Source organism: Myotis daubentonii, chromosome 16 (assembly GCF_963259705.1).
Source record: "Myotis daubentonii chromosome 16, mMyoDau2.1, whole genome shotgun sequence".
Taxonomy (NCBI): domain Eukaryota; kingdom Metazoa; phylum Chordata; class Mammalia; order Chiroptera; family Vespertilionidae; genus Myotis; species Myotis daubentonii.
In genome coordinates this window covers 51,314,019-51,341,354 of record NC_081855.1, presented here as the reverse complement: position 1 = coordinate 51,341,354, position 27,336 = coordinate 51,314,019, and the positions used below count along the sequence as shown (strand labels likewise).

At 39.1% G+C, this 27,336-nt stretch overlaps 1 protein-coding gene across 4 annotated transcripts in view; it reads right to left on the bottom strand.

Moving 5' to 3' along the window:
- The window catches only part of KCNJ2 (potassium inwardly rectifying channel subfamily J member 2), a 259,346-nt gene that overhangs the window by 56,179 nt on the left and 175,831 nt on the right, over positions 1–27,336 (bottom strand). The window contains exon 1 of one of the 4 annotated variants that reach the window (XR_009449351.1): positions 5,665–5,769. The exons of the other annotated variants lie outside the window; for them this stretch is intronic. The gene's annotated coding sequence lies outside the window, so the exon portion shown is untranslated. Of the gene's footprint in view, positions 1–5,664; positions 5,770–27,336 lie in introns of those variants that run through there. 4 annotated transcript variants of the gene reach the window in all.

Genomic DNA, 27,336 nt, shown 5'->3' with positions numbered 1-27,336 from the left:
ACACTGAACAGTGGAATTACTTTTGTTATTTTCAAAATGAAATAAAAGTTCTGAATTATTCTAGCAAAACATTTTGGATAGAAATATTCAACCCATTTGTTAAATGGATAGCTGGCATACGCTTCATGAGAAATTATGTCGTGTGCCTAAATTCTCAAGTACATAGTGAGGCAAAGGAATTATCCATATCAAAACAATAAGGCACAGGAGCAAACTTTTGCAAAGAACTACACACATCTAAAGTAATATAATTTAATGCCTTTTGTAGCATATGTTGCATGGTTCTTAAAAAATGAAAATATTGACATTTGCCCAGCAACTATAAACACCTCTAGAACTATTACAAAGAAATTTCAACTTCTTTTTCCTAAATTGGATAATAAGAAATGAAGTGGCATCAGATGTTGCCCACATCAACTATAATTAAATTGTCTTTTAATGATTTAGATAAGAATGAGCTATAATACACATGTGCCTCCCTAATTCATGTTGCTCTGAGGTTTTCATAGCCATGTATGTTACACCATTTTAGAGCAATTCATTTATATCTAAGATGCAGTTCTTGAGGTTTCTTAGAATTGACAGAGCCTATCAAAATGCTCCCAAACTAAGATTGTAAAGCTGGAGATTAGAAGCAGCCTACTCATGGGGAGATGTCTGTGAATTCTTGAAGAAAAATGTCTTCCCTGGGAAATAGAAGAGGTGAATGATTTCACTGGGTACATGAAAAGATTCTCTGAAGAACGTGTTGCCAAAAAGCAAAAACAAAAAACAAACCAAAACAAAAAACCACAAACAAACTGGTTGCCCCAGCCACTTTGCTTAACATACACATTTTAAGTGAAGGGTAATTTGAAAGCCTGAAGCAGACATTCTATTTAACTGTCTTTCACATGGGGGCCGCAGAAAGAGAAATCAGAGGATGATTGCACAATAGATGAATGAAAAACACGCGTGAGAGGAAGTCCGTGAAGAACACGCATAAGAGGAAGTCGGTTCACTACAGTGTAACATGGCTCAACATGTCTTCCGGAGTTTGTGAATTTATGGGTGGCACAAATGGGACGGCTCCATTTGACATATCCGTTCCCATTCTAGGGCCTGTTCCCTGTGGGATCTTATCTCATATAGATTTCCATCTTCTCTAGAATGAGGCCACACTGTGCTGACTATTATGATGACTGATGCTTATGGAACATACTAAATCCAGAGGACAAAAAGCCCAGCCCCCACTTGGAGCCAGATTCTCTCCATTGTCTCGGATTTGGCGTTAAGGTTCTGGGGCTTACCTCCCCCACTGAAAAATGGAAATGAGCCCGGCATCCATAAGGCCTCCGCACTACTCAAAGGAAAAGGGAAACTCTTTAGTTCCAAAGACTAGGACCATCACCGAGAGTGCAGTCCCCTGGCGCCGTTGCAAAAGGTTTCTTTCCTTTACCCTTGTCATCTTTCCTTCCTCACGTTAGGATAGGGTTCCCATTTCTCCATACGGCTATTACAGTGTTACGACGAAAGTCCCCCTCCCTTCTGAATTCGGTAGCATTCCACTCTTTCTATGAGATACACATTACAATCGCTCTCCTCAATTGCTGAGGACATTTTCTTAGAGTCCTTTGCAGAAACAACCACCTTCTCCCAGATTCAATAGAGACTGCACTCCACATTTTGAGCAAGTGAATGGGAGGACTCCTACATGTGACATGGACGGCAAAAGGAAATTCACCAGGGATGGAAAAAAACATGACCCATCAGAGACAAGATAAATGTATACAATAAATGTAATGTACCCTCAGGGACAACAGACACCCCACCTAATGGCTTCAGAGGACAATCAAGCCATAAAAATAATGAAATAAATGGATGCCCTATTCCTAGTAGCCACCCCACCTCCCCCCACCCCAGATGCTGCTATAAACCCAGCAGCAGCACCAGAACAGATGGGCAGACAATATTTCCATGATGCAGAGACCACCAGCGAGGCCCAGAGAGATATGATTTAATTGTCCTTTGCTGGTTTATCTTTTAAAAGCAGTTCACACAGGAATGCGATTGTGAAAGAAGTAGAAACTTATTTCAATTTCCCAAAGGAAACTTAACTAACACATAATTTATAAAGTCACATCAGGGGTATGTTGACTACTACTAAAAGTCAATCTGGCTGTTGTTATAGAATTATTTATTATAACTTTATTAAGGAATAATAACATTATTAAGGAACAATAAAATTATTAATTTTAATATTAAGGAATAATAAAATTATTATTAAGGAATTATTAAGGCTGTTACTAAGGAGTAATAAAATTCATGTACCTTAAGTATAATTACCTCTTTTTTAGAAATAGGTTTTCCAAATATATAAACATAAATTATTGAACTTTTAAAATTGTGAAGTATAACAGTGCATAAACCGTAAAACAGTGTCATATTCAGCTGAATGGCTTTTAATTAAAGAACACATGTTACGTATACCTGAGTCAAGAAACAGAATGTTCCTATATCCCTCCCCCCCCCCCCCCCGCCTCACCCCGAAGCTCCAGGAGTCTATTTTTTATCACAGATGCCCTCTCCTGGAGTGGCGACTGCTTTCCTGATGTTTTAATGGCTTTATCGAGGTATAACTGAGGAGCATGTTTAAAGTCTGCGCCCTGATACATTTTGCCATATAGAGGCTTATAAAACCATTCCCATAATCAAGACAGTGAATGTATACCTTAGCCCCCAAAGATTCCTGACGCCCCTTTAGACTTCCTCTTTCTACCTCCTCTTTCTGATCCCTGTCCAAGGTGTCTGATCATCTCCTTTCTGTCTCTATATTTTAGTTAGAATTTCTTAGAATTTTCAGTTAATGGGATCATGCAGTTTTACTGTGTTTTGTCTTTGCAATACCACCATGTGGTGGTACTTATGAATAGCTCGCTATTTGACATTGCTGAGAGGTATCCCAGTGTTGTGTGTGACAATTTTTACCCATTTACCTATCGATGGACAAATGCATTTTTTGCCAGTTTGGTGCATAAACCTGCTGTGAACATTCTGTACTTGTTTTTATATGAGTACATGCTTTCCCTTGGGCAAATACCGAGGAGTAGAACGGCTGAGTTATTCTGTAGATTTATTTTTAAATGTTTAGGTATCTGCCAAATGGTTTTTCCAAAATGATTGCATCTGTTTACATTCCCTACAGGAGTATATGAGCGTTTTAGTTATTCCCCATCCTTGTCAAAACTTTTTATGATCATTCTTTGAATTTTAGTTCTATTAGGTGTGCAGTCATATTCCATTGTGGTTTTAAATTTTATTTCTTAGTGACAATAATGTTGAGCAAACTTCCTTCTACGTATTTGCTATCTGTACTTCTTTAGTAAAGTGTCTGCTAAATACAACCCCTATTTTTTAAAATCAATTGTTTGCCTTCTTAATTTTTGAGTTTTAAACATTCTTCATATAGGATGGATATAGATTCTTAACCAGGGGCAAAAGTAGGTTTACAGTTGTAAGTATACAAAACGTATTGTCTTCATTTTTATTCTCATTTATTATTATATTTTTATTAAGATACTATTGCCCACCTGTGTATGATTTGCAAGTATCCCCTGATAATCTATGGTTACTTCATTTCTTTAACAATGTTTTAAAAATATATATACTTTTAATTTTTATAAAGTATGATTTATAAATTGTGTTTTTTGTATTTTTGTATGGTTCATATTTTTGGTCTTGAGCCTATGGAATTTTGACACAGCCATAGGTAAGAAAGATTCTCTCCTCGGTATTTTTAAAGAAATGCTATAGTGTATATTTTAGATTTGGGTCCATTTTCTGTTAATTTTTGTATATACATTAAGCATGAGTCAAAGTTGCTTTTTATTTCTACATGGGCAGCCAATTATTCCACCACATTTGTAGAAATTTTAAATATCCCTCTCTCCATAATTTCTAACACAAGGGGAGAGAAAATCAGTAAACTTTCAGTGGCTATGGAGATGCTCTATTCTAAATCAAATTAAAACAGTGTAAAGTGATAGAGAACTGTTGTGTGTTTTGTGGGGTTTTTTTTTTTTTTTTAACTTTTTAGAAGTGAGGAACAGAATAGGACATTTTATTCTTTGTTTCCTTTCCAACAACTCTGGGCCCAGTGGAAATCTCTTTTCCTCCCTGGTGTAACGCCTAGGAAATTATTCTCTCTCAATACCCTTTGTGCCCAGTTGCCCATTCTCAGCAAGATAATGGCTGTGGATTCGGGGAAGCAATCAAATGTCATGTTTCACTATGAATAACTTCTGGTGGGAGTTTTCCACCAGATGTTGACAATATTTCTATCAATGCATTCAGAATATTTGAGAAAAATGTGAAGTTTTTCTCTCACCAATCAAAATAATATATATATATATATATATATATATATATATATATATATATATATATTCAGAAAGAATATAATGGGTTATTACATTTACCTGGGGGAAAATGCTGTCTTAGGAGGAATTCAGATTTCAGGGTTATTGATGATCATACAAGATGTCAATTATGAGATTAGTATATTGCCTTTGAAAAAATATCAATCACCAGTAATTATTTTAAGTTTACAAATGTTGCAGCTACAATTTTTTTGTTTAAAATTCTTAATCTAGAAAGCAGTGAAGTTAAAAATGAAGACAGCATATAAAGAAGAGAAGTAGAAAATGAAGCTATTCTCCAGACCTAAAATTTTAAACAATAAGCTGAATAGCTATTTTATTTTCCCCAATTTGAAAATCACATGCCGTTAATGTCACGGAAAACTAAAGATTGATATCCATTAACTTAGCTTTGTTGGGAGAAAAAAACTGAAGCCAGAGTTGCCACACACACACACACACACACACACACACACACACACACACACAGGCTTAAGGAAATAGGTTATAACATGAGCCCTTGGAAGAGGTAAATCTGAGTTATATCCTGATCCATATGTAGGAAATGCTTGCAAGACATTCACTTTGAAAACAGTAAGAATAAACAATACAATCCATGTTGGATGTTCCTTCCTATCCCATGAATACTTGTTCTCTATCTTGTTTCCATGAGAGCTTCATAGCTGCTTCACAAGACGTTCCCTTGGGACCCTGGATTTTAAGAGATTACGGTAAGCTCTTGTCTAATACAGCCCCCTCTTTATGGCCCCACCGATGTTACTGTGTAACTGAGATAGACTAGCGTTGGCTTGGCTTTACCTGATCAGCACACATCACAGGGCTTTATCGTGCTTTTACCGTTCATGACTGACGGCAATAAAAACCATACTCTACAGATTCATTTCTTAAAAACACAAAAAGGGAAAAATTCCACTCACATTACAAGGCTATCAGTACTAGAAGACAACAACATTGCTGGTGGGGGATTCCTTGGGGTCTGTCCACCACAGAGATTGCCGTTAACTATGTACTGATGTCCTATTTTTTGAATTCAAGCTCTACCTCTGTATCTCTAGGGCCTCTTAGATTTAGTTTCTTCAAATAACAAACTTCATCCCCTTGGCAGAGAGGATGAGAGGCAGTCATCCGATTCTGCGTCCAAACTCTTTGTATTAGTTCAACCGCTTCCTGTATACTCAGCACTGCCTCTTACTCCACCGCCCGCCCCCTCCAACTTCCCCCCCCCCCCACCCGCCCCCGGTAGTACCTGTTGTCTCCAGGGCCTAATCCTTAGAGGTGTTTATGTTCCGTTGGCACACTTTATCAAATTCCCATCAGACTCTTAGGTTGCAGATTCTTACTCTCTGCTGAGTCAGTTCCTCTCCTGTGCTGGCTGCTTGTTTTTCAAGGTCTTTTGACATTTCTGAATTGCATTTGACTCCTCTCCAATTCGTTTCGTCTTTGTGGATGTTTCCCTTTTATTATGCTGTTTTATTGTTATTTTAATGAGGCATGGGGGAGGGAGAAGAAATAAATGCATCTGGGCCACCTGCCATATTTATTTAACTGGCCATCTCTCCTGAAAATGTTGAATTTTGCCTTCCCTAGCACTACTCCTGCTCTCTCCATACCCGTATCATCCCCTGGAAGGACAAGGCCAGGACAGTTTCTATAGTTTCCCACATCTCAGAAAACATCTTTTCCGATTTCTGACTTAACCAAATATAGAAGGAAAATAAAAGGCAAGGCTTAACTACTAACTCTAGTTAGAGGCAACACTTCTTAAAGCCAGGAATAGCCATGGTCAGAGCAGGTATCAGCCTCAGGAGGAGGCCAATGAGGAGCCTCACAGCTTGCAAGACCCATGGGCCTCCCAGAGAGCTCACCTTTTGGCCAGAGAGGTAGCCTTCCTTACCCTCTGGCCTCCAATAGCCCACTCATTCATCAGTACATTGGAGGGAGTACCTTGGCATGTTTCACAAGGATGGGCTAATGTAATCATAACACGCATAATACATGGGAATCTCAGTACCATTCTTTTCTTTTTTTAATTCATACTCAAGGATATTTTTTCCATTGATTTTTTTTTTAAAGAAAGAGTAGAGAAGAGGGAGGATGGGGGGGGGAGAGAGAGAGAGAGAGACAGACAGACAGACATGATGTGAGACACAGCGACTGGTTGCCTCCCAGAACTCCCCAACCAGGGCCAGGGCTCCAGCCTGCAACTGAGGTGCATGTCCTTGACCGGGAAGCAAACCTGTGGCAAACCTGTGATCCTCTGATCTGTTGGCCGAAGCACTAACCACTGAGAACACCGGCCAGGGCTCAGTCCCATTCTTTTCTATATCTGACACTCAGTATAAGAGGAATATCAGACTCCCATCCCTTTTCATTGTATCTCAGCATCTCTGCTCCAAACCACTAATGACCAAATGTCCAGCTGACACACAACTTCCCTAAAAACAGCAATCTAATGCCAGAAAGAGAAAACAAAATCAAACAAGAGCAAAGAAGGTTGCACAGACCTCGCTCTCGCAAGTACAACCAAAGTTCTAGAAATCTGCATCAGGTGTCCTGAAGATCTTCCCCATCTCAAGTCAACCGGCAGGTACTGGGTTTGCAGGACTCAACTTCCATTCCTTAGGACGGAGATAACTCGCAGTTTTAATACGGCACTATGTTCTAGTTCCTAGCGTTAAGAATTTTTTCATATATTGGGGCCCATTCTCAACCCTTGTTTTACGAGTTATTCTAATAGGTGTAACATATGGAAGAATGTATGTGTGCTCCAAGTTTTGAAAAATTATTTTAAAATGTATTTTAATTGCGATTGCTGATTATTTATCTCACAATAACCCTTATGTTTCAGATGAGGACAAATGAAAGAACTCAAGAATATGAGTTGACCTCTACCCACTAAAGGCTCTGATTAGGTCTGCTCACTCCATGACTACTATTCCTGACTACCCCAAATAGTTTGATGTTCATTAAGAAATGGGGCTAGCCAGGCTGGTGTGGCTCAGTGGTTGAGCATTGACCTATGAACCAGAAACTCATAGTTCAATTCCTGATCAGGGCACATGCTCGGGTTGCAGGCTCGATACCTAGTAGGGGGCATGGAGGAAGCAGCCGATCAATGATTCCCTCTCATCATTGACATTTCTACCTCTCTCTCCCTCTCCCTTCCTCTCTGAAATCAATAAAAACATATTCAAAAAAAGAAATGGGGCTAAACAGAACACTATTCTTCTTTTATGATTAACATAGAGTTAGAAGGACCATATATTATTGTCTTAACACCCCAGTGAGTCAATGGCGTGAGACCCATGCAGTGACCCTCTTCTCTGTTAAACTGATAATCTCTGTTTTCAATGTCTGTTTACAACTCAGAACTTTGAAATATATGTTAAAAAACCACACAAAAACCTTTCCATGTTTTTATTCAACAATTTAGAATCCCTCAAATTATTTTTTTCCCTATAGAGGGATATGAGCTTCATATAGTGACTGTTCTATTACCCCCACTTTTAGGGGAAAAATGCAAATCGCAGCATTTCTTTAATCTGTTATGTCTTTTAAGGGTAGGTTGTTGAAACACAGAAAGGGGAAAAAAAGTAAGGCCTGAACCCAACGATTATTTGGAAAAAAAAAGAATGACCTCAAATATTTGAACTGAAATGCATGAAAGGAAATACATCATATATTTTTTTTCCTATGGGCGATGACAGGATTTAAAATGCAAAATGCTACGCTTGCCTGGAAAAGCTACCTATTTAAAAAAAATTAGATTTTAAGTGATCTCCTGGGTACTACTATGTTACTCAGGACTGTCGACACACAGCACTGAGGCAATCCAGTTACTGAAATGTTGAGAAATGGCCCCGGCAGTGCCAAGTGCGTGTCCCCTGCCGTGAGCCGTTCCTCCTTTGCCTGTGCGCCGGCCCAATCATGGGGCAGGAGTCACGCTCCTGCCAAATACGGGGAGTCCAGATGCCCGGCCAGGAGGCCCTGGACGTTTTCCCCTGAACGCATTCAAGAGGACGAACGTGTACGTGTCGACCAAGATAAGACAAGACTGCACTCCCTCTTGTAAATGTCTAAAAAAAAAAAAAAAAAAAAAAAAGCCTTCAGCTTTTGCAGCAACATTTGGATAGGGATGTGTAGTATATGGTCCGTGCCAAACTCCAAGTTACAAAGCCTGATTCTTGGCAATGACTACAAACGATTTCCATTTTACTACGAAAACGCAAAGAACACACCGAGTTGCAGACTTCTATCCCTGGGGTGTTTCGCATGTCAGAGACCATTTGCTGTCCACGGGTAACTATGTTTTGCTACGGGACCGTTCTTACGTCGGGGTCACAGACAACGCAAAGGTAACCGGTGAGATGATGAGTGTAGGACGTGGGACCCTCATAAAGAGAATATGAGAGCATTCTGTGTTTTGACTGAAGATAAAGAAACATTTGCTAGGGAAAATTTAGAAAGTAGAGGAAAGTAAAATAAATAAATAAAATGTCACTTATAATTCTTTTATCCTGATTAGAAGTCATGTCATCATTTCTGTGCATTTATTTTCAGGTATGTAGTGTGTCTTTGCTTTTGTGTGTTCACCTTATCATAAATGTGTGATCACACTGTATCACTCAATATCTAGGTTTTCACTTATAATGAATATTTGTAAGATAATCCAAAGGCATCGATGCAGATAATTTGACATAATGCCTTGGTCAGAAATTGTTTCTGGTCATCAGCGATGGTTAACAGTAAGCAATCTCATTATAGAATGACATCTGAAATGCTTTTGCAAAGTCTTCCTATCTTAAAAACGACTTTATCCAGAAGAGAATATTTGCTTTAATCTATAGACGTTCTGACCTTCATTTATCTGCTTTTGTCAGAGAAACGCTGTAAGCTTAGGCTCGTTTTTTAAAAATCTGACTGTCTGGATGCTTTATCTGGTTTTCTTTCCTTTTGAAAGAAGTGGGAGCCTCGTCTTCGTAGGCATTCCTTCGATTCACTTTGTATGTTTTTTGGCCTAATTTGTGTTTTCTGTTTAGAACGGTTACCCAGGTTAAGTGTTTTCATTGAAAAACACTCTACAGTGTGTGTTTGTTTATACTTTCTCGCGGATTCGATTTTTAAAAATTACTGTAAGTTCATTTGTGAGTCAGCTGTCACAGTAGCTTTCTTTTTCCAAAGCCTGGCCACCACGTCCGCAGAGCTAGAAAGGGAACCTTATCTGGGCCAGGCAGCTTCCCTTTGTTTCTCCAGACCTACACTGCCGTCCTGTCCTTCTTCCCTGGGGTCTGTGCCTGGGAAGCTAGTCTTTTGGGGTCCAGACATTGAGGAGCCTCTGCAGAAGCTCAGGGGGTAGGGACAAGTGAGTCCAGGCTCCTCACCCCAGGCTCCCTCCCTATGAGGGTCCCTCACCCACCCCCCTCCTTCCTTCACTTAAGATACCAAGTGTGCATTACTCAAGTCTCTGACCTGCCAGGGACCTCACTCTGTCTCTTTCCTTTGTCCTTTTTGGGAGTAGATGTGTGGTTGCAAGATTTAGCAAAAAGAGGTGGAGAAAACACACATAAAACACTTGTCACATTTGTTGGATATTTATCTGAAATTCCATTGTCACTGGGCACCTTAGATTTCATCTGCGGCCCCTCGGAGTGTTGGTTTATTGTTGTGGCTCCCCTCCCATGCCCACATTACAATCGGATCCTTTATAAATAACCCTCCTCCATGTTTCTTTATTTGACGACACCATTTGTTCCCTATTGGGCCCTCGCTGACACACTATCTCATCACTCTTTTCAGCAACAAACTAAGTTCAAAATAAATCAGCTGTAGGTATCTTTTGTTGGAGCGTCTTGCTTGATGCTGATGTTAGAAAGAATGTCTGCACGACCTCCCTGTAAAAACAGCTCTTTTAGGCTCCAGCATACAACATACCGTATCAAGAGGGACAGGCAGCCCCGACTGGACAGCTCAGTAGGTTGGAGTGCTGTCCTGTGCACCAGAAGGTGGTGAGTTCTGCTCCGGCTCAGGGCACATATCCGGTTGTGGCTTTGATCCCAGGTCTGGGAGCATACAGGAGGCAGCCCATTGGTGCTTCTCTCTCACATCAGTGTTAGTTTAGTTCTGGAGCATGTGTGATCCAACTTAATTACACATAGCCCTCTCTTTCCATCCAGGCTGGATCATGTATCATAGGATCATCCTGAGCACCATGGGGAAAAGCTAAGAAAGCCTTTTATTCTTGGTATTTGCCGGGAGCCAGTCCATCCTTGCTGTTTCAAGGGACCTGGCATATATGGCATACTTTTCTTAATATGTTTGCTCACCTTCTTGGCGCTGTGTTTTAACCAAAGTCACCTCTCCGAGAAAGGTTGAATCCCCAGGTAGGGATTTTCCCCTGAAGTTAGGGAGGGAATAAAACCCCTCAACTAAGTGCCAGGCGGGTAATTAATCCCTTTAACTACGAACAATCATGCTTAAACTACATAATCTTTTCTCCCTGGAATGGAGATAAGAAACGCCCTGACCTTTGTAATAGAGATTGATAGGATTGAATCAACTGGTATAAATACACTTGTAACAAGACAGAAACACTCAGAGCTTAGAACAGAATCAAGAAGACAGAACTCAGGAGACAGAATTCAGACGACAGAACCTACACGGAGCCTAGAGACAGAAGAACTTCGCTGGCGAGAGCATGCCAGAGGATCCTGGACCGGGACTGGCCTCGGAGCCTAGAGACAGAGCCTAGCGGGAGAACATGGCAAGGGATCCTGGACTGAACCTGACTACAGAGATTGGCAGGAGAACCTGACTGGAACCTGGACACTGAACCTGACTGGAGAGCCTGGACAGAACCTGGCTGGAGAACCTAGCGAGGGAACATGGCTACAGAACCTCGCTGGAGATCCGAAGCAGAACCTCTCTGGAGATCCGGGCTGGAGATCCTGGCTAGGCTGCTGATCAACTGAACGCTGTCTCCCTGTCATTCCTTCTTCGCCGACTCCGTCCACACCTTTGGGGACCCCTGGACCTGCTGGGGCTGGACCCCGGCAGGTAGTCATTGTATTGCTGTGTGTCCTTCAGCAAGGATAGCTAGCCTCTAGAACCCATAGTTGACTTAGGAAGAATATCACCATAATAGAGTGAACTTGTTGGATTTTTTGCAAAGTTTGTCGGGATCTTTGGGGCTCAGTTTCCTCATCTTGGAAACAATGATAATAATAGTGCCTATGAGAATGAAATGACTTGGTTATGGGTGGAGCACACAGAGGAAGTTAGTAGCTACCATCCACGTAACATAATGTTGCTCGGTTGCTAAATCTGAGTGTGAGATGCTCTTCCTACTGGATTTAGGGGCAAAACAGCCATAGGCTTATCATCCAGACCAGGCACTTGAAAAACACCCACATTTCTTTATCATATGGGTTACGTACACCCAAATGCACCCATTTTATGTCTACAGTCAACAAGTTTATACAAATCTGTATAAACATTCATGCAGTCAAAACACCATCTCTCTCAAATATAGATGATCCCCACCATTCCCAATGGCTACTCTGTGCTTCTTTGCTGTTAGCTTCTACACACAATTAGCCCAAAGCAATTCCGGGCTGCTTCCTGTCATCGTAGATTCATTTTACAAAGGATTTGTGAAATACAGCTTATTTTGTAAATAGTCCCAGATGGACCTTCAGTTAGGAAATAAAATGCAGTTCCACCCAAAGGAACATCAGATTTCTTATTGTTCTTCCCACCATCGGGCAGTCACAGTTGCCGAAAATACCATTTTTTGAATAGGCACAACCATAAGGATATTTTAACCTTATCTTTCGCCTAATTTGTAGTCTCTTTTAATACTTAATGGTGACGCAAGGCATTAGTATACAATACACTGCAGAGAACATACCATCTTTTTTCTTCTCAGTAAGTTGGATTTTGAAATTTGGTTTAATATTTTGATTATTACAGAAAGAGATGGTGGGAAGACACATTTTGCCTCTGGTTTGCCTAACTCCACAGAATGTATGGTGACTTCGGCCTGACAATTCTCAGCCTCCAAAGACAGACAGACACAGATACACACACACACACACACACACACACACACACACACACACACACACAAACAAACAAACACACACACACACACACTCCAAAATAGAAAGAAAACACCTTTTTTATATTGAGGGAAGAAATGGCTACTTGCTTTCAGAGAGGATTCCTAAACCTGGGCCCTATTTATGTTTTGACCAGATAATTCTTTGCTGGGGACAGGGACTGGTTGCTCTGAGCACTCAGGACCCTTAGCAGCAGGCATGACCTCCACCCACTAGAGGTCAGTAGCAGCCCCCATCCAGCCTTGCTAATCAAAACACTCTCCAGACACTGTCAAAGGTCCCCTGCAGGGCAAAATCACCCCCATGGAGAATCACTTCTGCAGAGGGTCCTGGGATGTGTAGGAAGTATTATTCTCCTGTTAAGATGGCAGGAAGCTAGCCATTGACCTACAAGATTCTCCTGTAGCTTAAATTAGTTTTGCATTAATATTCTTAGATGTTGCCCTTGCTGGTTTGGCTCAGTGGATAGAGCATCGGCCTGAGGACTGAAAGGTCCGGGGTTCAATTCTGGTCAAGGGCACATGCCCAGAGGATTGTGGGCTCCATCCCCACGGGGGGGCATGCAGGAGGCAGCCGATCGATGATTCTTTCTCATCGTTGATGTTTCTATCTCTCTCCCTCTCCCTTCCTCTCTGAAAACAATAAAAAAATTCTTAGATGTTAACATTATATGTTGACATCCTTTGCATACTAACATACTAGCGTCATGCTAACCAATACAATGTCAGTATGTACTGTGGGATGACAGGCAAAGCAGGAATCATGGGATTGGTTATGATTATCTTTTTCATTAGAGTAGGCTGTTATGGACAGATTTACTACCTCCCCCTAAACTAATTAGGGAAAGCTTCCAAGGGACAGAGACTTTTTTCCCTCTTGAAGCAATGACGCGCAATAAAACCATCATAGGTTATATTAAATTTTGATTTGTATGTGAACCAGCTCGTGTGCCTGAAACATCCAAATCATGAAACCACGTGGTCCTGCTTCCTCCGTAGAGGAGCCGTCAGAGCAGATTTCCAGGGAATGGGCCCAGTCTGTACAAAGGTAACTGATCCGAGAGTGGCCCTGCGAAGCATGGGGAGAAACAAACAAATGAGCAATCCATCAAAACTTTGTGAGCAAAGGAAGCCCTCCTCCGGGTCACAGAAGTGTGTCTCAGCAGTTTATATTTAGGGAATTGTTCGGAACACTGCTCCTGGCTTCAGATCAGTACAGATTAGAACGACCTTTCACTATAAGAACGAAACAACCCAGATTGTTCACACCCTCCAAAATACACACACATGCCAATAAGACACATTTCCAGTTTAAAGTCCTCTAATTCATCCCCGTTTCTCCACTTACTCTCAGAGTCCACATTATTTTAGCCCGAGAGATAGGACCTTAGCACACTTCTCACTCTTTTGAGTTCCACGCAGGTAGGCTAAGTGGAAAGCTTACCTATGTTTTATCAACTGAACTAGAAGCCCAGTGCACAGAATTCATGCACTGGTAGGTCCCTAGGCCTGGCCGGCAATCAGTGCCAATCTGTGGGGCGACCGGCAGGGCGATTGGGGGGGGGGGCACTGGCACCTGCATTGGCTGGCCTGGGACCTGCAGTCTGGGGGCAGCTCCTGTGTTGAGGGTCTGCCCCCTGGTGATCAGTGCGCATCATAGCAACCGGTCATTCCACAGGTCATTCTGCCATTCGGTCGATTTGCATATTAGTCTTTCATTATATAGTGAAATGAAAGGGCAAAGTACTTTTCTCAACAAGGTGGCTAAGAAAAGTACTTTGCCCTTTGACTCTGTTGACCACTCATGTTTGCCATCTGCTCTTTGCAAGTAAGAATCTACTCATCTTATGATGCTATTGTCATAGCTGCCATCTCAGGATACGTGGAGAGCAGAGGTGTTCACACCATTGATTTAACATCGTTTTTAATAAGTTCTTTTCAGCTTAAATCTGCATCATTTTCTTCACTTGCCATTTGGAAGAGAGTTAAATTTCCTGACTATTTTTCTTTAAATTCTGATAATATTCTATTTACAAAAATAATTTTAAGAGCATTTCAAACTTCCAGCTCTAGGCACACATACCCACCACACACACACACAAACACACACACACACACACACACACACACACACACACTTCAGTTCAATAGCCTATTCTCCCTACTCAATGCTTTTTCTTATTTACATTACTTTTCAAAATTAAATTCAGTGATTAAAGGATAAGAGATGCATTCATGGGTCTATTAATTATTCACTTTTTTCAGGAATTCAAAGCATTGGCTTTTCTCTTAAAAGCACACTTAGTCTTACATATAACGTACTTATATCAATTATTACGAACCAAAATTTTCAAAGACAACAAACTCACTTTTGCATTCTCTCAATTTATAAACTGTCAGGATTAAGATTTTTTTTCTGAAAATATGGAATTTTATACTAAAATGTTTTCTGACTGGGACAGTTTCCATTCATAGACTGTTAATAAGGACCCCATCTTGCAGTAAGGAGCAGAATGCCCCTTTAGACAAACATCTAAAATTTTAGTAAGTTCAGATGGAAAAAAAATACGTATTTCAAGTGACAGTTCATTATTTACAGCTTCCTTGGACAGACCTACAAAGTGGGGTTTACTACAGCCTTAAAAATCTATATTTAAGGAGAGAAAGTGTGTGAAGGGGGGTGCTGGGGACTGGGGAAGGTCAGAGGTCAGGGAACTAGAGGAAAGTTGTATCGGGTTTATGAAGTATATGAGTTGAATACATTTTAAATATTATTTTAGAAAGTTGTCTCCATATAATAAATGCTATTTTCTGACATTTAGGTGTGTTGTGCTTTGAATACATTTTAGGGGCCATGCTGATGCACACAATAGCAAAAAGAATAATTCTGAGATCAACAGTATGGCTCAAGTGGTTGAAAACCCTAACAGTTGAAAGAAGATCTCCAATCTCACATTATATAAATTCTCCATCAGAGAGGAATGAACTTTTCTTTACTAAATAATTATAAAAGTGAAGCTTCCCTTCTTTTTGGCATGGCTTATTTCATTTTACTTTAATTATCCCTTTTTTAATTCAAGATATGATCATGAATTATGAAGAAAAGAAGGAAGAATCAAATTAAGGGAGAGAAAAATAAAACAGAAATCCTACAGATTTCATCTTTGTTCATTAGACTTGGGAGAATTTTAAGAATTTCAAAAGTGGACTGGGTCTATAAAACAAACATAAATGTATTTAAAAGCTTTACTGGGTGATGGCAAAGGACAGAAGAGGTTGTTATTACAATAAAAGTATGTTAAGGAAGCATTTTATTATTATATCAAATTAGATAAATGAGGGCCGAGTTGGAAATTACAGAAGATTAAAAATATCTACCATATCTATTCCTCTCTAGATGGACATTTAGATTGCTTCCCTATCTTGGCTTACCAATATAATAAAAGCCTAATAATAAGTGTCCGGTTGTCAGGTCATCTGGTTGGCCATTCAACCAATCAAAGCATAATATGCTAATGATATGCTAAGGCTGCTCAACTGCTCACTATAACGTGCATTGGCCACCAGGGGGCAGACAGTTTACCAGTCTACCAGTCGCTATGATGTGCACTGACCACCAGGGGGCAGATGCTCCGACTGGTAGGTTAGCTTGCTGCTGTGGCCTGGCTGATCAGGACAGAGTGAGACAGGCCAAACACGCCCTGGAGCCCGGCTGTGGTCCCTCCCCTGCCCCCATCGTGCACCAGTGGGGTTCCTTGGCCTTACCTGCACCCTCTCACAATCTGGGACCCGTTGGGGGATGTCAGAGAGCCAGTTTTGGCCTGATCCTGCAGGGACCAGGCCAAGGGACCCCACTGGTGCACTAATTCGTGCACTGGGCCTCTAGTCATAAATAATGCTGCAATGACATAAGGGTGCATATGGTGCATACATCTTTTAAAATTAGTGTTTTGACTTACTTTGGATAAATGTCCAGAGTGGAATTGCTAGGTCATATGGTAGTTCTATTTTTAATTTTTGAGATTACTCCCTACTGCCTTCCACAGTAGCTATACCAATTTATGTTCCCACCAACAGTGCACAAGAGTTCCCTTTTCTCTCCAGCCTTACCAACACTTGCTATTTGTTCATTTATTTGATGATAGCCATTCTGACAGGTAATATCTCGTTGTGGTTTTAATTTGTATTTTCCGGATGATTAATGACTTTGAGCACCTTTTTATCTATTCATCATCTTTATGTCCTCTTTGGAGAAATGTCTATTCAAGTCCTCTGCCCATTCTTTTAATTGGATTATTTTTTTGGTGTTAAGTTTTGTGACTTATAGATTTTAGATTTTATACCTTCAGCAGATATATCAGTAGTAAATCTGTTCTTCCATTCAGTAGGTTGTCTTTTTTGTTTTGTTGATGGTTTCCTACACTGTGCAAAAATGTTTTTAGTTTGATGTAGTTCTATTTGCTTATCTTTTCTTTTGTTTTTACTTGCCCAAGGAGCATATTAGAAAAAATATTGCTAAGAGTGATATCAAAGAATTTTCTGTCTATGTTTTCTTATAGGAGTTTTATGGTTTCCAGTCTTTCATTTAAGCCTCTAATCCATTTTGAGTTTACTTTTGTACATGGTGCAAGAAAATGGTCTAGCTTCAAGGTTTTTTTTTTTTTTTTTTGCACATATTTTTCCAGTTTTCCCAATGCAATTTATTGAAGAGATGAATGCATAAAGATGTGGTGCATATATACTATAGTGTATTTTCCATAAAATATAATAAATCCTAACCATTTGCAACAGCATGGACAGACATAGAGGATATTATGCTAAGAGAAGTAAGTCAGACAGAGAAAGACAAATAGCATATAATTTCACTTATATGTGAAATCTAGAAAACAATATATGAAAAAAAAAATTGATGGTTGCCAAGTGGAAGGGAGTTAGGGAAATGGGTAAAAAAGTGAAAGGGATTAAGAAGTACAAATTGCCAGTTATGAAGATAGCCATGGGAGTGTAAAGTACAGCATAGGGAATACAGTCAATAATATAGTCATAACTATGTATGATGCCAGATGGGTATTAGATTTACTGGGGTGATCACTTCACAAGGCATATAAATGTCTAATCACTATATTGTACACCTGAGACTAATGTACTATTGTTGCCAACTGTAATTGAAAAACAAAAATATAAAACATCTGCCATATAGGAAACGTTCATTAATAAATTTTTATCTCTCCTAGTACCTATGAATGAGAAGCACGAACTCTACCATGGAAAATCAGGTATAGGAAGACACAGCTGCTGGCTTGAATGTTTGAGGAAAAGTTCGTGGAGGCCCTGTGTGGGCCTTGATCATAGGGATTGCGAATCATAGAGAAAAGGTAACAGGAAAGTTTTAGAATGTGTCAGGCAAGAAGGGAAGAAGGATAAAACAGCAAAGGAATTCATAGGCATTCTAAGGAAACTCTGTTCTGTTTAAGAAGATATTAAACTCAAATTTAGTACCTGGCTTATGTCATAACCTGTTCACGATAAGAGGAACTCTTTAAAATTAAACCTTCTAAGCTTAGAGCTTGCAGATGTGGGGAAAAAATGTAACAGGACGATATTTTAAATTCCCTTTTGGCTAACCTTACACACTTATAGCCAATATATAAAAAAAAGAAATAAAAAAAAATCTTGTCGTGTTATGACTTAGGGTGAAAGATTTATCCCCGTGTTCTCCTTGCCAACAGGGAGTTCCTCCTGGTGCCACACATTCTGTATGGCTGTGATGCATGCGGAGAATGAAAAGGCAAGTCTGTGGCTTAGTGACTAAGGTTTACACCAATCTGGACTTCATGATACCACAGGAGCTACTGTAAAAATGACAATAGTGTTGTATCCATGTAAAGACCTTCTACTCTGGTCCTCTGGAACAGAAACGTGTCCCAGTTAAATGGAACTAACTGTTAAAACCTAGCATCTTTGAATGAAGTGTTAACCAGCACTGATAATGAGGAAATTTAATTAAAAATATCACTTTTGAAGTAGAAAAATATTTTAAAGAGGACCTATATTAGTTTCTACTATGTAGTACCATCTATGGACAATGGAAAATAGCTTATGGACTTGGACTTTAATTAACTCTTTTTATATGCAAGTAACTAGTCACAAGAGCCCAGTGCCAGATAGGCCAGAAGTTAAAACAAGGGAAATTACTCTTGTGAAAAATTTAACACCTGGAAAATAGATACTATTAAATAAAAGATTTTTTTTAGGAGACGTAAAATCCTAACCAACATTGTGGTGATTCTACTTGGAGAGAAGAATAATATATTGACTTTCTACAAACTCTGAGAACAGGAATGCCGGGAATATTGGTTGGGAGGAAAAGAATTCAAAATTCTTCACACTAATTAGGCATACACTAGATACGTATTAAAATAATATTTCCCCAAAGCAATTTGTGGTTTGACCTTCCAATTAAATCACAGCTTTCTCAAGATATCCTACCCACATATATTATTTAAAATTTTACTCTAAAATTGGTTAATATGATTCAAGAATTATTCAGTAATCAATAACTGCAACATTAAAAATTGTGTTCTTTATAACTTTCATTTCTCCAAATTGCCATCACATTATTACATTATATTTCACTTTCATTGATATACTGAGATTCAGTTAGATTAAGACAGTTATATTCTACAATTACCTGTGTTAGGCAGGAACTTGGGGGTATAAATATTCAAATCAACTTTAGTTAGTTTAGGTATAGGACAGGGGTGGGCAAACTTTTTGATCTGAGGGCCACAATGGGTTCTTAAACTGGACCAGAGGGCTGGAACAAAAGCATGGATGGAGTGTTTGTGTGAACTAATATAAATTCAAAGTAAACATCATTACATAAAAGGGTACGGTCTTTTTTTATTTTTTTTTAGTTTTATTCATTTCAAATGGGTCGGATCCGGCCCGAGGGCCGTAGTTTGCCCACAGCTGGTATAGGAGGAGGAATTTCTTAAGAATATAGCAGTGTGCCTGGCTGGTGTGGTTCAGTGGTTGAGCATTGACCCATGAACCAAAGGGTCCTGGTTCGATTCCCAGTCAGAGGGTTACAGGTTTGATCCCCAGTAGGGGGCATGCAGGAGGCAGCCAATCAACTATTCTCTCTTATCATTGACGTTTCTCTCTCTCCCCCTCTCCCTTCTTCTCTGAAATCAACAATAACAACAACAACAAAAAATACAGCAGAATCTCAGTAATTGGGGCTAGAATGTAGGCAATAATGGAACCAAGAAATGAAAACCTTAAGGAACCTGGGTCGAGATGGAGATGTTTGTAATCTCTCTGGAGATATCCTTCATTCTGACCTGTCCACGGATGGGTGTTCCTTGCTGATAGTGAGTTGGGGTGAGATGGTCATGTGAACCTCGGAAACCTTCTGTCTCTCACCCACAGAGCAGCCCAGGCTGGTGAGAACCTCTTAGCCACAATTTCAAGCTCCAGGGAAAGAGGATTTGATTGTCTCCACTTCTCCCAAGTGCTTACCCTCATTCATTCAACTATGTTCAAACTTGGCTGCTGGGGACACATTCCAATGGGTGACGTGGGCAGGAAAAAAAGAAGTCATTTTGTGCTGAGCAAACATCACCAACAGTGACTCTCAACTTCACAAGTTTTTTTTTTGTTGTTTTTTAAATGACTCAACTCAGTGGGGATGGACATGTGAGTTGAAAAAGAAACAGGAATGAAGTCAATTGTCCAAGAGTAAATAAGATCTTGTTCATTCTCTTGAGTATGTAGATTATTCTTTTTTAAATTTTATTTTTCAAATACAGTTGGCATTCAATTTTCTCCTGTATTAGTTTCATGTGTACAGCATAGTGGTCAGGCACTGAATTTTATCCTAATGCAGTGAGTTTTATGCTTGGAAGTCTTTTTTATTAATAGTTCTCTGCAACAAAAATATGTATTGAAAAAGGACTTTTTAAAGTTCCCCATGACCGTATGACTCTGATTATAAAAATAAAGTTTCTTCTGGGTGGACTTTTTAAAAATCCCAAGCACTATTCGTGATCGTAGAAATGTTTAGCATTTAGAGGTAGTAGGAGTTGTTAAGTTCCTTTTTTAATTAGAAATATGACTCAAGCATTTAAACCATTGATTAGAATCCCACGCATGGTGGCAGGGTTCATTGTCATCTATGTTCTTGCCAGGATAGCTTCAGCTTCAAGATCTCCCTTTGTGAATGGGAGAAATACACAAGATTATACCTGATCTTAGGTCAATTACTGCTCCTGTTTTTGTCCAAAGGGTTGATATTTCAATATTGTACAAATTGACTTTTTATATGTGGACATGGAAGCTCTGTCGCCCTCCCTTCCTCCCTCATTTGTGTGCAAATGTATGTGCTCTGTGGTTGCAGAGGAGGAATATAGTGGTCCTTACAGAGATTTATTATGAAATAATATTTATCATGGCATTAGCGGCAGGTGACCGGGTAGGGTTGTTCTTATTACCACTACATAATTCAATTTCCTTTGGATTTTAATATAAATCTGGACTTTCTAGCCTCTAACTGGTTTTTTAAAACATAAGTTTGGATAGCTTGCTACTTCTTCAAGAAATGAAAAAACAAAACTCTTTGGCAGAAAATTTAAATTTCCAAATCCTGAAAATGCAATCCTGAGGCTCCCTACTGAAGACCAGCTTTTCCAAGGGGTTTTAGAGTGTTCAGTGAATCCCCATTTGCTTTCCGAAACGAGGCAGGATTCCATATTGCTTGCAGGAAGAGAGGATGAGAATGGTTTTAAAATCTCCAGATCGTGAGAGAGGATTGGGAAGGATCGTCCTGTCAATGGCCGCGTGCTTCTGAAATGACACAGCAGACAGGAGCACATTCATTTGGAAAGTCCTCCATTCACCCCTTCCCTCGGGTCCCAAGGTGTTTAAATAACTTTATGGAGGAAGCAGGAAACAGCCGTGGTAAAATCGTGGATTTTATGTCTCACTCGTCAGGGGGAGCTGCCAAAATGAAAGCATTATAAGCCTGTGACTACGTGAGGTTAACGTGTGCAAACCTGAGCTCCTTTGGATGAGGCCTGTAACATGCTGCTTGTTGGTATCATTCCACCCACAGAGGATGAGTGCAAATGAGTTACCGCTTTGATGTTTTTAGCATAACTCCTGGCTGGAGTTATCATTGAACTAAGCAAATAGAAGACTCCAGTCCCAGGGTCTGGTCAGTAGCTTATGTTCCCAGGCCTATTCTGCTCATTAGATGTACATTGAACACATTTAATATACTCTCAATGTCTGTAGGTGGATGGGGTACAACAACTTAGTACACGGAGAAGAGAAATTGTTCTAAATAAAGTAATACATCTTGAGATGGTTTAGGTTTTAAGAACCGTATCAGGATGGATAGATAGATAGATAGATAGATAGATAATATACAGATAAGCTATAGATAATGTATAGACACATATAGCAAAAACAGAGAGAGATATAAATATATGTATCTATATACATGTGCATCTGTTATGTGTGTATACACGCGCGCACACACACACACACACACACACAACACATCAATGGTTTTTGGAGAAGTTCACGTCACTATAAAATAGGTGATCACTCTAAAACTAGTCAGGCCCCAATCGCGATAGGGACAAGTTTAGCTGCCTACAACCTTAAATTGTCTTTCTGAAAACAATACCCCAACCAGTGGAACCAATATACCAGACCACCCTCGGTGTAATTAGGTAGTCAGGAAAGAACAGCATTCGGTGTGTGAGGCAGTTGAAGAAGACATCACCAAAATTCAGACTTTTGTGAGATGGATGCAGAGTCACGGCATTTTAGTAGTAAAAGAAAATTTGTCCGTTGTACCAAATTTAGAGACGCTGATTTATTTAACCAAAATCAGAGAGCTGGTGAAGAACAGAGCCAAGTTTGGATTCTGTTTCCGCTCCAATTCCAGGGTTGTTTCTGCAGAACCAGGTTGGACTTTGATGTCTGGTGCTCTCTGCCACAAGAGAGGCAATGCTTCAAGGAGAAAACAAATCATATTTCTTACTATTAAGATTTAATAGGCATTGGAGGAAACTGATTCAGTTCTCAAACTTATGAAGTTCTCAGACTTACCAGTACTTGGGCATATACACAATATAAGATATGTATTAGCAAGATCAAGGAAAATGAACATCTTACCTGAGATTATAACCTTTTTTACATTATTTTCTTTTACCTTCTAGTCATGATCAGTACTTAGAATTGAAATATGAATCTAGTAATTAGTGTGGTTGAGTGAGTTAATTCAAAGGAAAAGTGGCGAGAGTGCAGATAACTAACCAAGAGAAAAATGGAAAAAAATAATTTCTACTAGACTAAGTTGGTTTGGAATTTATCCCAGGAAAACTAACATGCATTTTCTCCTCTTCATTCCTTCTTCCTTGTAACACTTAGAAAATGCTGCAAAAATATATATACAATAGTTATCTAAAGAAAGACGCTGGGATTACAGCCTAAGAAAACTACCAAAAGTACATTTGCAAACATAAATCAACACAAGGCTTGTGAAAACACAAGAATAGGGCTGCATTCTTGGGCATCAAACCAGAGGGGTGTTGGTCGCTTTAGAAGCCATTTCTCCATTATGTCTCTTGAGTGACCCATGATCCCAGAATTGCACTTTTAAACACCAGTGTCTAATGTAATGAAATCGGGCAATTGCACATAGAACATGTGTATGGAAAGGAAAGACCGAAAGTGGTAGAATAAAGAAATATAGCCTGGACTAATAGAAAATACTGTTAAGTGCAAACTGTAATTGAAAAATAAAATTTAAAAAAAGAAAAAAAAACTAGCATCTATGAGTACATATTATAACTCAGCTACGGTTTTAATTTTACAGAGGGGATGTTTTCTCCAGAGTTCATATAGCAGGAAGTTGTAATGCCAAGATTCAAACCTAAGTTCATTTGAGTCAAAAGTATACGATCTTTTCACTACCCTCTGCTGTGATTTATCTCCACCACCCCCACCCCCCACATTCTTCTCGTTATCTATCTATCTATCTATCTATCTATCTATCTATCTATCTATCTATCTATCTTTTCAGGCTTGGAATGATGAGTAGATATTTGAAAAGGACTTATTTTATACACTGTTATGACAGTGTCTGGAACCAAGTTAGCAGACATGGCCTCTATTTTTATGGAGCTTACTTTCTCATGGGGGAACTAAGCCAAAAAATAAAAGTAAATAGATGATTTTGGAACATGACAAGCACCTTGACAATATAATGCCTTGAGCTAGAAAACTACTTCCAAAGATGGGGTTGATGGCACTTTATAGAGAGTTATAGAGAGAGAGTGTCTGAAGAAATAACATTTGGGCTGAACTTGAAGATCATTAAAGAACCAGCCATGGCAAGAGCTAGCAGAACATTCTCAGCAGAAGGAATGGCAGTGCAAAGGCCTGAGGCAAAAACCATTTTGCTGGAGCAGAGAATGGAAGGAGATTGACAAGGATAGGGTGTCGGCCAAAGAAACGGATGTCAGGGCCGCTGGGGGCATATGGTTCGGCAACCAACAGAAGCACCGGAAAATAATGATACAAACCATAAGCTTTGTCACAGGTCGGGTTCTCTTTTGACCTTTCCCAGGCAGTAAAATGAGTTTCATAAAAGCCGTGTAGCCAAAGTGTCAGCAACGTCTACTAGAAAATGACTCAGAGCACATCTGCAGACACAGATATAACTTAGAAAACTTACACATGCAGCATCCCAGAGCATTGGGGAGGACAAGGAATGGAGTGACTGGGGGTGAAGGAGTGTGAGAACCCACAATTCTCTCTTATTTATATGTCTCACCTTCTTATTACCAGACCTGAGGCCCTGAACCTAACTGTCCCCTATACCTGGGCTCCTGAGCATTAAAGAGAAAAAACCAAGATGATATAGAAAAATGTTAGTTACATGCAAACAAGTGGTTAGAATAAGATGGCACTTGGAGACATTGTAGAAAATAGGTCTACCTTTCATCTAGCGCCAGTATTCCACCTTTGTGTGGAAATTACCGAAAAATCGGTACAGCGGTCTGGTAGGGTTAACCAGGCACAATAAGGGAACAAGAACACATTTTTTGTTTGGCTTTCTTAGAAATGTTTCTGATTTTATGAGCTGTAAATTCAATGTCCCAGGATTCAGTTTTCCTAAAGAAAGTAGCATTCTATTGTTGTTCAATCTTGCTGAAAAACATGTTTTCAATGAAAAGAGAGCGTGTGAGCTCTTTCATTATGTATGTATATGTTTCAGGGCTAATCTGAAATAATTAGTCCTCCCCTTAAAACTTGACATCAACCTGCCAGTCTATTAGCAATTAATTGCCTAGGCTAACACTTAATCCTAGGTGAATACCTCAATTCTATTTTCGGTTTTTGTTTTAGCAAGCTAGTCTCTGATGACAATATAACAAATCGATAGTAGGTTTTAAAGAAGTTGAAAGCAGAACGAGAAGCATCTTAGATGGTTTAGGTGAAGAGTTGCATGAAACACATTTCAGGAAACAAAGGTAGAGCATGAAGTCAGAGGATGCTTAAAATGGTGGTGGGGGCGGAATGTATAAGAGGTTAGAGGATATGTAGGCACCATTTATTAAAGAGACATTCTTTCCCACATAGATTTGAGATGCTACCTTTATTATGCATTATTTCCACATGTATTGGAGTCCGTTTCTGAGCATTCTATCCTGTCACACTGGTCTATTTGTCTGTTCATGTACCAATACCACAACTTTTAATTATGAAAGCTTTATTGTATATCTGATTAGAACCAATTTCCCTGGTCATTTTTTGTTCTGCTTTGTGTATTTTTTCCTAGATAGTTTTACGGGATTGTTTATCTAAGTAAACTTTATTATCAGCTTGTCTAAGTCCATAAATAGCTAATTTAACATTTTCATTGAGATTGAGTAGAATTCATAAGTTATTTTAGGGCGTTCTGGCATCCTTGTAATAGTCAATCCTTCAAGGAACAGGGACTGAATACTTTTCCATTTATTTAAGTCTACTTTTATGTCTTCCAGTAATGTTTAAAATTTTTTCACATATAGATCTTGCATATGTTTTGTTTCATTTATTCTAAGTATTTAATCTTCATTGATACAATTTTATTATCTTTTAAATGTATAAGCATTTTCCATATTGTTACAGGTGTACATAATAATCACTTAGATAGTTTTGCAATATTTCCCTGAAATTATGTGGTTCTAATTTAAAGAATTTCACTTCCTCTGACTATTCCTATTATATATCAGGCTGCATTAAGCCACCTCATATATCTCTTTATTACTTTAGAATCATTTCCCAGAAATGTGCTTTTTATTTCTTTAAATGCATTTTAAAATGTATTTCTCAAATGGTTGAATCAATTTATAGTGTCAACAGCATTAAATAAATTTACCAGCTTCATTGCATTCCTTTTTTAAATTAAGATTAATCAGGAGTAAATTTTAAATTCAGTTACTTTGAGAGGGGCAAAATATCATTTTCTTTTAATTTTGAATAGTTTGATATATCAAATTGCTAATAAAACTATGAATTTTACCTGGTCTAGCTTAGATTATTTGTTTATTAACTGTCTAGTTCTCATAAAGGTTTTATTGCATAATTTCAGAAGACTAGCAAATGTGTACAATTTACCTATTGTCATGGTGCTAAAAGCTTGATATTCTTCCAGAGACATAAAAGCAGCCCCTTCATTTAAAATACGTGCTCTTAGATACATGTTTTATATTTATATTGTAAATATGTGTTTCCAGTTTCAAACTGAAATATAGACTGCATTCTTAACTCTTATCAACAGCAAATGCCCAGCCTTATCTTTGGGTTACCTCTTTCCTGCTCCTACTGGAAACTCGTTCAAAAAAAATAATCATGTTGACCTGATTAACATGAATTATTTCACTTTATTCTGAATTCGGGTTCCCTTTTCAGCCAACTGCCACTGTATTCAAGATAAACAGTGTTTACTCATTTATCATCCTGTGTGGAATCTAACCCATAGATTAGAATGTAAACAGCCTGACCAAGTTCTTTTTTTTTTTAATTAAATCTTTATTGTTCAGATTATTACATTTGTTCCTTTTTTTTTTCCCCCCATAACTCCCCTCCTCCCAGTTCCCGCCCCACCCTCGGCCCTCACTCCCCACCCACTGTCCTCATCCATAGGTGCACGATTTTTGTCCAGTCTCTTCCCACATCTCCCATACCCCTTTCCCCCCCAAGAATAGTCAGTCCATTCCCTTTCTATGTCCCTGATTCTATTATAGTCAACAGTTCATTCTGTTCATCAGATTATTTATTCACTTGATTCTTAGATTCACTTGTTGATAGATGCATATTTGTTGTTCATAATTTGTATCTTTACCTTTTTCTTCCTCTTCCTCTTCTTAAAGGATACCTTTCAGCATTTCATATAATCCTGGTTTGGTGGTGATGAACTCCTTTAGCTTTTCCTTATCTGTGAAGCTCTTTATCTGACCTTCAATTCTGAATGATAGCTTTGCTGGATAAAGTAATCTTGGTTGTAGGTTCTTGGTATTCATCACTTTGAATATTTCTTGCCACTCCCTTCTGACCTGCAAAGTTTCTGTTGAGAAATCAGCTGACAGTCGTATGGGTATTTCCTTGTAGGTAACTGAGTTTCTTTCTCTTGCTGTTTTTAAGATTCTCTCTTTATCTTTTGCTCTTGGCATTTTAATTATGATGTGTCTTGGTGTGGTCCTCTTTGGATTCCTTTTGTTTGGGGTTCTCCGCGCTTCT